This window comes from Sphaeramia orbicularis, chromosome 13, assembly GCF_902148855.1.
Source record: "Sphaeramia orbicularis chromosome 13, fSphaOr1.1, whole genome shotgun sequence".
Taxonomy (NCBI): Eukaryota; Metazoa; Chordata; class Actinopteri; order Kurtiformes; family Apogonidae; genus Sphaeramia; species Sphaeramia orbicularis.
The window spans coordinates 89,694-98,675 of NC_043969.1; the positions used below are offsets into that span (position 1 = coordinate 89,694).

General features: G+C 45.6%; 1 long non-coding RNA gene across 1 annotated transcript; it reads left to right on the forward strand.

The window, feature by feature from the left end:
* Window positions 1–5,999: 5,999 nt before the first annotated feature.
* Window positions 6,000–8,287, forward strand: LOC115431707 (uncharacterized). The gene is made up of 2 exons (XR_003937129.1): window positions 6,000–7,324; window positions 7,997–8,287. It is a non-coding gene; the product is annotated as an uncharacterized LOC115431707 (long non-coding RNA).
* The last annotated feature ends 695 nt before the right edge of the window (window positions 8,288–8,982 follow it).

Here is an 8,982-nt window from a genome sequence, read left to right on the forward strand (position 1 = left end):
CAGAGCTGTTGTTGGTTGATTGTATTTTCAGGTTCTTAAAGCAGTGGGAGCTATCGTTTACAGACACCCAAAGACAAGAAAAGAGAAGGAGATGGATCCACAAACCCAGGAAACCAAACCTAGATCTGTGGGTCCTGTTTGGTGTCAGCTAACATTCATTTATGCTGAATTTTTGGGTCCAATCAGACCTGAAATGACCGACTGTTTTGGCTAACGGTCCTTCCTTAGTGCAGCTCTTGGTTTCATGATCAGATCTTTCCTGGTTTTGTCTTCATTTTGTGATTGTGAACCTTGTGCTCCTACATGATTAGTAAACGAACTGAAACTGAGGCCAACCTAGTTTTACAAATACGGGGAACTGGAGAATAAAGCTACGACGGAGTATTAGGACCACAGAAGAAAAAGAAAACACTGGGCACTACCAGAAGAAAGTCAGAAAATATGGAGATAAAACCTGGAATTTTATCAGAATAAAGTCAAATACAAAAAGAATCACAATGTTATGAGAATAAAGTTGTAGTTATACAAAAACTAAAAAATGTCACTGGTTTATGAGATTAAAGTCGTCAATTCTGACAATAAAGCCATAATATTCTCAGAATAATGTGTTCATTTAAACCAGGTGGTGTAAATCTGCTAATTTCCCAGAATGCAGTGGTGCCCTGCTGGTCCACAGCAGTAGTATCTGTGTTGGATAAAGGACTGGATCTGAACTAGACTCAGAAAATCTGCTCAGTCCCAGTAGATCATGCATAGATTCACTGGGGTCAGTCCACGACCTACTGGAAATGACCTTTGGATCAGCTGGTTCTGGGCCCTAGTTTTGGAGCCTTTGGATCAGCTGGTTCTGGTCCTAGTTTTAGACCCTTTGGATCAGCTGGTTCTGGGCCCTAGTTTGGACCCTTTGGATCAGCTGGTTCTGGGCCCTAGTTTTGGACCCTTTGGATCAGCTGGGTTCTGGGCCCTAGTTTTAGACCCTTTGGATCAGCTGGTTCTGGGCCCTAGTTTTAGACCCTTTGGATCAGCTGGTTCTGGACCCTAGTTTTGGAGCCTTTGGATCAGCTGGTTCTGGGCACTAGTTTTGGAGCCTTTGGATCAGCTGGTTCTGGGCCCTAGTTTGGAGCCTTTGGATCAGCTGGTTCTGGGGCCCTAGTTTTGGACCCTTTGGATCAGCTGGTTCTGGGCCCTAGTTTTGGAGCCTTTGGATCAGCTGGTTCTGGGCCTAGTTTTGGACCCTTTTGGATCAGCTGGTTCTGGTCCTAGTTTTGGAGCCTTTGGATCAGCTGATTCTGGGCCCTAGTTTTGGACCCTTTGAACCAGCTGGTTCTGGTCCTAGTTTTGGAGCCTTTGGATCAGCTGTTCTGGGCCCTAGTTTTGGAGCCTTTGGATCAGCTGGTTCTGGGCCCTAGTTTTAGACCCTTTGGATCAGCTGGTTCTGGGTCCTAGTTTTGGACCCTTTGGATCAGCTGGTTCTGGTCCTAGTTTGGAGCCTTTGGATCAGCTGGTTGTGGGCCCTAGTTTTGGACCCTTTGAACCAGCTGGTTCTGGTCCTAGTTTTGGAGCCTTTTGGATCAGCTGGTTCTGGGCCCTAGTTTTGGAAGCCTTTGGATCAGCTGGTTCTGGGCCCTAGTTTTGGACCCTTTGGATCAGCTGGTTCTGGGGCCCTAGTTTTAGACCCTTTGGATCAGCTGGTTCTGGGCCATAGTTTTGGAGCCTTTGGATCAGCTGGTTCTGGGCCCTAGTTTTGGAGCCTTTGGATCAGCTGGTTCTTGGCCCTAGTTTTGGAGCCTTTGGATCAGCTGGTTCTGGGCCCTAGTTTTGGAGCCTTTGGATCAGCTGGTTCTGGTCCTAGTTTTGGAGCCTTTGGATCAGCTGGTTCTGGGCCCTAGTTTTAGACCCCTTTGGATCAGCTGGTTCTGGGCCCTAGTTTTGGAGCCTTTGGATCAGCTGGTTCTGGGCCCTAGTTTTGGACCCTTTGGATCAGCTGGTTCTGGGCCTAGTTTTAGACCCTTTGGATCAGCTGGTTCTGGGTCCTAGTTTTTAGACCCTTTGGATCAGCTGGTTCTGGACCCTAGTTTTGGACCCTTTGGATCAGCTGGTTCTGGGTCCTAGTTTTGGAGCCTTTGGATCAGCTGGTTCTGGGCCCTAGTTTTAGACCCTTTGGATCAGCTGGTTCTGGTCCTAGTTTGGAGCCTTTGGATCAGCTGGTTCTGGGCCCTAGTTTTAGACCCTTTGGATCAGCTGGTTCTGGTCCTAGTTTTGGAGCCTTTGGATCAGCTGGTTCTGGTCCCTAGTTTTGGGGCCTTGGATCAGCTGGTTCTGGGCCCTAGTTTTAGGCCCTTTGGATCAGCTGGTTCTGGGCCCTAGTTTTAGACCCTTTGGATCAGCTGGTTCTGGTCCCCTAGTTTTGGACCCTTTGGATCAGCTGGTTCTGGGCCCTAGTTTGGAGCCTTTGGATCAGCTGGTTCTGGTCCTAGTTTTGGAGCCTTTGGATCAGCTGGTTCTGGGCCCTAGTTTTAGACCCTTTGGATCAGCTGGTTCTGGGCCCTAGTTTTGGAGCCTTTGGATCAGCTGGTTCTGGGCCCTAGTTTTGGAGCCTTTGGATCAGCTTGTTCTGGTCCTAGTTTTGGAGCCTTTGGATCAGCTGGTTCTGGTCCTAGTTTTAGACCCTTTGGATCAGCTGGTTCTGGGCCCTAGTTTTGGAGCCTTTGGATCAGCTGGTTCTGGGCCTAGTTTTAGACCCTTTGGATCAGCTGGTTCTGGACCCTAGTTTTGGGAGCTTTGGATCAGCTGGTTCTGGGCCCTAGTTTTGGAGCCTTTGGATCAGCTGGTTCTGGGCCATAGTTTTGGAGACTTTGGATCAGCTGGTTTCTGGTCCTAGTTTTGGAGCCTTTGGATCCGCTGGTTCTGGGCCCTAGTTTTAGCCCCTTTGGATCAGCTGGTTCTGGGCCCTAGTTTTAGACCCTTTGGATCAGCTGGTTCTGGTCCTAGTTTTGGACCCTTTGGATTCAGCAGGTTCTGGGCCCTAGTTTTGGAGCCTTTGGATCAGCTGGTTCTGGTCCTAGTTTTGGAGCCTTGGATCAGCTGGTTCTGGGCCCTAGTTTTAGACCCTTTGGATCAGCTGGTTCTGGGCCCTAGTTTTGGAGCCTTTGGATCAGCTGGTTCTGGGCCCTAGTTTTAGACCATTTGGATCAGCTGGTTCTGGTCCTAGTTTTGGAGCCTTTGATCAGCTGGTTCTGGTCCTAGTTTTAGACCCTTTGGATCAGCTGGTTCTGGGCCCTAGTTTTGGAGCCTTTGGATCAGCTGGTTCTGGGCCCTAGTTTTAGACCCTCTGGATCAGCTGGTTCTGGTCCTAGTTTTGGAGCCTTTGGATCAGCTGGTTCTGGGCCCTAGTTTTGGAGCCTTTGGATCAGCTGGTTCTGGTCCTAGTGTTAGACCCTTGGATCAGCTGGTTCTGGGCCCTAGTTTTGGAGCCTTTGGATCAGCTGGTTCTGGGCCCTAGTTTTGGAGCCTTTGGATCAGCTGGTTCTGGTCCTAGTTTTGGAGCCTTTGGATCAGCTGGTTCTGGGCCCTAGTTTTGGAGCCTTTGGATCAGCTGGTTCTGGGCCCTAGTTTTAGACCCTTTGGATCAGCTGGTTCTGGGCCCTAGTTTTGGAGCCTTTGGATCAGCTGGTTCTGGTCCTAGTTTTAGACCCTTTGGATCAGCTGGTTCTGGGCCCTAGTTTTGGAGCCTTTGGATCAGCTGGTTCTGGGCCATAGTTTTGGAGCCTTTGGATCAGCTGGTTCTGGGCCCTAGTTTTGGAGCCCTTGGATCAGCTGGTTCTGGGCCCTAGTTTGGAGCCTTTGGATCAGCTGGTTCTGGTCCTAGTTTTGGAGCCTTTGGATCAGCTGGTTCTGTCCTAGTTTTAGACCCTTTGGATCAGCTGGTTCTGGGCCCTAGTTTTGGAGCCTTGGATCAGCTGGTTCTGGGCCCTAGTTTTGGAGCCTTTGGATCAGCTGGTTCTGGGCCCTAGTTTTGGAGCCTTGGATCAGGTGGTTCTGGTCCTAGTTTTAGACCCTTGGATCAGCTGGTTCTGGGCCCTAGTTTTGGAGCCTTTGGATCAGCTGGTTCTGGTCCTAGTTTTAGACCCTTTGGATCAGCTGGTTCTGGGCCCTAGTTTTGGAGCTTTGGATCAGCTGGTTCTGGTCCTAGTTTTAGCCTTTGGATCAGCTGGTTCTGGTCCTAGTTTTGGAGCCTTGGATCAGCTGGTTCTAGGGGCCCAGTTTTAGACCCTTTGGATCAGCTGGTTCTGGTCCTAGTTTTGGACCCTTTGGGATCAGCTGGTTCTGGTCCTAGTTTTAGACCCTTGGATCAGCTGGTCTGGGCCCTAGTTTTGGAGCCTTGGATCAGCTGGTTCTGGTCCTAGTTTAGACCCTTTTGGATCAGCTGGTTCTGGGCCCTAGTTTTGGAGCCTTGGATCAGCTGGTTCTGGGTCCTAGTTTTGGACCTTTGGATCAGCTGGTGCTGGGCCCTAGTTTTGGAGCCTTTGGATCAGCTGGTTCTGGTCCTAGTTCTGGACCACTTGTTCTTTGGTAGCTGGTCCAGATCCATGTCCAGTCCAACTGTCCTTCATTTCATTTTCAGATTTCCCATGGTCCTTTGCTCTGGCTGTTTACTGCTATACTCCGCCATGCTGAGCAGGTTGGTTTAAGACCCTCAGTCTGACTGAGAGGGGCGTGGCCTGGCCTGGGGGGGTGTGGCGCATGTGCAGACCCTGTATACACACACTGAAAAACCTGTGCAGTGGTATTCTGAGGACAATGGGCGGTCCCAAATCATCAATCACCATCCAGCAAAAATCAAGCGGTTTGAATTTGTTGTAGAGGTGACGAGCACCACTCAGAATCTGACAGAGCACGACTCAGTCACGATGGTCCACCCAGTATTATTTTAGCCCCGCCCACCTGCTCCAGAAGGCGGGGCTATGTAGATAGACCAGGAATTACGTCTGTCCGTCTGAGACTCTTGTCCGTCGTCCATCCCATTTCTCAGACACTATTCACCTGATTCTTTCCAGATGTGACAGGTGTTCTTTAGCGCTGGGGAGGTGCAGTGCACAGTCTGATGCCATTTCAACTTGGAAAATTTGGTCCAGCTGATTTTATGGACCTTATCCGCCCATCCATGTTCTTTACATGTGCCTCTAATGTATTTTATTTTACAAATTTTGGAAAAGTTTTTAAAAAGATGAAAGTTAAGACTCAAAATTAACCCCTGGGTAGACAGGGCGTCAGTGAGCAGGAGGGGCAAAGTGTTGTGCGCCCAGGGGTATTAGGAAGCTCCGCCTACTTTCTTCACCTGCTTTTTTTATGGTATTTTGTGGGGATGCACTGATACCACTTTTTTCCAGGACTGAGTACAAGTACGAGTACTTCCATTTGAGTACTTGCTGATACTGAGTACTGATCCTAGTCCTTAATAATCCCATTCCAGTGTTCGTTCCTTTTGTAAATGTGCTTTATTGTCGTTGTCATTAGTCTGACTGGAACAAAGTGCTGCTACTGACATTAATGTGTTGGAATGAGCATTTGTCAGTTAATCCACCAGGGGGCGCTGCTCTGAATTAACCCATACTGGACAATACCACGAAGAAAGAGGAAGTTAATGAGAAGAGAAGAAGAAAGTCAGTAATACCAAACCTGTAGACGACAGAGGAACACTACTGTGATACTAATGTTAGTGTTTTCTCTGTAAGGTTTAAAAGTTTAGCTTCAGCAGGAAGAGAAAAGACAAATGAGTGACAGGTTTGGTTTTCACTTCCACTGGCGGCGGTCCGCACCGCTCCGTACTCCCGCTGGTATTCTGTGTCTGGGTACTCATCCTCCATCAGCTGGAAAACAGATGAATGTAGTCAGATTACAGACAGAAGGCTGCATCTGTATCTGTGTCTGAACGGTACTGTCAGTCAGCCTTACTCTGATCAGCCTCCACACTCTTCACACTCACACACATTCTTCCTCCTCCTCGTACCTGCGCACTGAACTGGGAATGGCACACGGGACACAAGTGGGATTGGGTGCATTTGTATCAGATTACTTTTACGAGTACGAGTACACACACTGAGTATCGGAGCCGATGCATCCCTAGTATTTTGACGTGTTGTCATTGTTTACCATTTAAGTGCCAGTATTTTAGGGATAACCTGAATGGTTGATGGTCCAACACTATGGATAGTCAAACTGATGCTTTCTCTGTCTGCTGTGAGTACGGGAGTCTGTTGATACTGAAGTCAGATCATATCTGACCTGGTGTTTGGTTCTGCACACAAATCCACAGGTTGTGAAGGTCTAGGCTTATACTGATAAAGAACCGTTGGCCCTCATCTGTACCAACGTTATTTTCTTTCAAGGCCTTCATCACAATGTCTGTGAATGGGCACAAATTAAATCCTGCAAATTGAAGGAAACAGCCATGAATACAACATCAAATAAATATCAGTCGGTGGCAAAATATCTGTGAATTGAAAGGAACTTTTCTTTACAAACAACCGATGTGTGTTGATGAGGGCTGATATCTGCTCTTTTATCTGAGTAAATTCCAGCCTGTCAACATGTCGACTCACACAGACTAATGTTGTGCACTATTAATACTGTATTAATAATAATAATAATAATAATAATAATGATAATAATAATAATAATAATAATAATAATAATAATGATGATGATGACTCACTAGATGCAGGTTGTTAAGCAGGAGAAGAACTGTTAAAGTCTTGTGTAAAATTTCACACTTACCAGTCAGAACTTTTTAAAAGCCTTTTCAAAGGAAGACTAATGCACCCTAGTTTTTCTGCACCAGTGGAAATAAATGAAACCCTGCTAACTGCATGTGCATTCATTATATACCACAGAACTAAACATGGAACGACATCAGACTTCTTTGTCCTAATGTGATGCAAAGGCTACAGGGAACTCTAATGTGGATAATAGATGGACAAGCTTTTACAATTTAATATCCTGGTGTAATAGGGTATATATTAAAAACTGTTTCTAAAATCTCATCACAAAACCAATGACAGAAGTAAGATTTAAATAAAATAAAGAAACAGATCTGTCTTTCATCTGATTTGTAGATAAATCACAGAATGTTGTCTTCATTCATCTGGTCTCCAGAGCTGCTGCTGTGCTCATCCTCAGTTTATCTCTCAGATTCAGTAAAGGTGATCCATAAACACCAGACGTGGACGCTGTGAGGCACAGATGTGGGACAGGTTTTCATCTGGAAATTGTCTGACATGACGTCGCAGTAGGACTCAGCCGTACTGACTCTACTGATGATCTAGTGCAGGGCTGTCAAACTCATGTTAGAGTTCCACATTCAGTTAATTTGATCTGCAGTGGACCGAACCAGGAAAATAATAACAGAATAACATAGAAATAATGTCAACTCCAAACTTTCTCTGTTTTAGAGTGAAAACAGTAAAAGTACATTATGAAAAGGTGTACATCTACAAACTATCCTTCACAGATGTGAATAACATAAAGAAACTGAAAAAAGTCAGTGTAATTTGAACACTATTCTGCCTCAGTTTATCCTTTCCACATGTACATTAGAACGTACAGATCCCAGTGGATCTACAAACACACAAAACTTTCATAACAGACAGAATATTGGTAAATTGTACTTATTTCTCTTAAGACATTTGAGGTTGTTATATTTGTTCAGGTTATTTCACATTTTTGCAAAATTATACTTTGTTTTAGTGTAAATACATGAAAATATTTACATTTACAAAGAAAAAAAATTGGAGTTGTCATTATTTCTGTATTATGATCGTATTTTACTCAGTCCTGCCCAATGGAGATTGAATGGGTGTGATGTGGAACCTGAATAGGGGGTTGTTTGTGTCTTCAGTGTAATTTTGCATTCACATATTCATCCCCAGTGCCGGACTGGACTCTTTGGCGGACCGGATTTGGCCCCCGGGACACATGTTTGACACCTGTGGTCTAGTGCTTTGATCCTGTGGGTTTATTCTGAACTAGGAAAGACCACTTTCACTTTTTGTGAACCAAACACATGTAGCAGTGTTTAGTGTCAGCATGGACACTGGCACTACCTTTGGACGTTTTAAAGTCCGCTGTCAGACCACGCCCCCTCAGTCTGCAGCTGTCCTCACTGTCGTTTTACTGGGTTGTAAAAATGTTTGGCATTTTTTGTCTATACATGTTTCTGTATCACAGAACGAAGGGAACCTCAATGATTTTTTGAGGCTCAAATAAAAGTGTAAATGAATAAATGAAGTGATTTCCACACTTTTCCTTGTGATGTCCTTGAAACCAGGCTGGACTCACATATTTACAACATTTTAAGGTGTTAACAGCTCCAACAAACCTCACATGGTTTCACACCAGTAAATACTGAAATCATCCGATACGCCACCAAAAGAAAACATGGACAGTGGTGGATCTGCCTAGCGGTGCCCGTGGTGCCGCACCCCCCCATTTGAAAATCTGCAGAAAAGGTTGCTGCTTTGATCAGGAATTAAACCCTGGTCTTATGCGTTGCAGTCCAAAGAATTAAGCTAAATCTGTGTTGGTCAAAGGACCGACCTATTTGTTGTCTGATTGTCTTGGTACTTTTCAGGATGTAATGCAGTGTTGTCAACCTTGGGGTCGGGACCCCACATGGGGTCGCCTGCAATTCAATGGAATTGCCTGAATTTCCAGTAATTGATAAAAACAAATAAAAAAAATAAAAAAATTCACGAATAAAAAATCTATGGTGAGTTTGCAGAGACAATCCCAGTCCATACCAGACAAACTGTGGTTCTGTTTGTGTCACATGTTCACTGTGGTCAGTTTCAGATGCTGCAGCTCTTTCAATCATTCAGAGTTTCAGTTCTTGTTTGTTCAGTATTAATTGTCCTCCTTGTAAATCCCAGCTGGACTGACTGGACAGATCCTGAGCCTTTAATCTACACCTGGATTTCCTGCCTC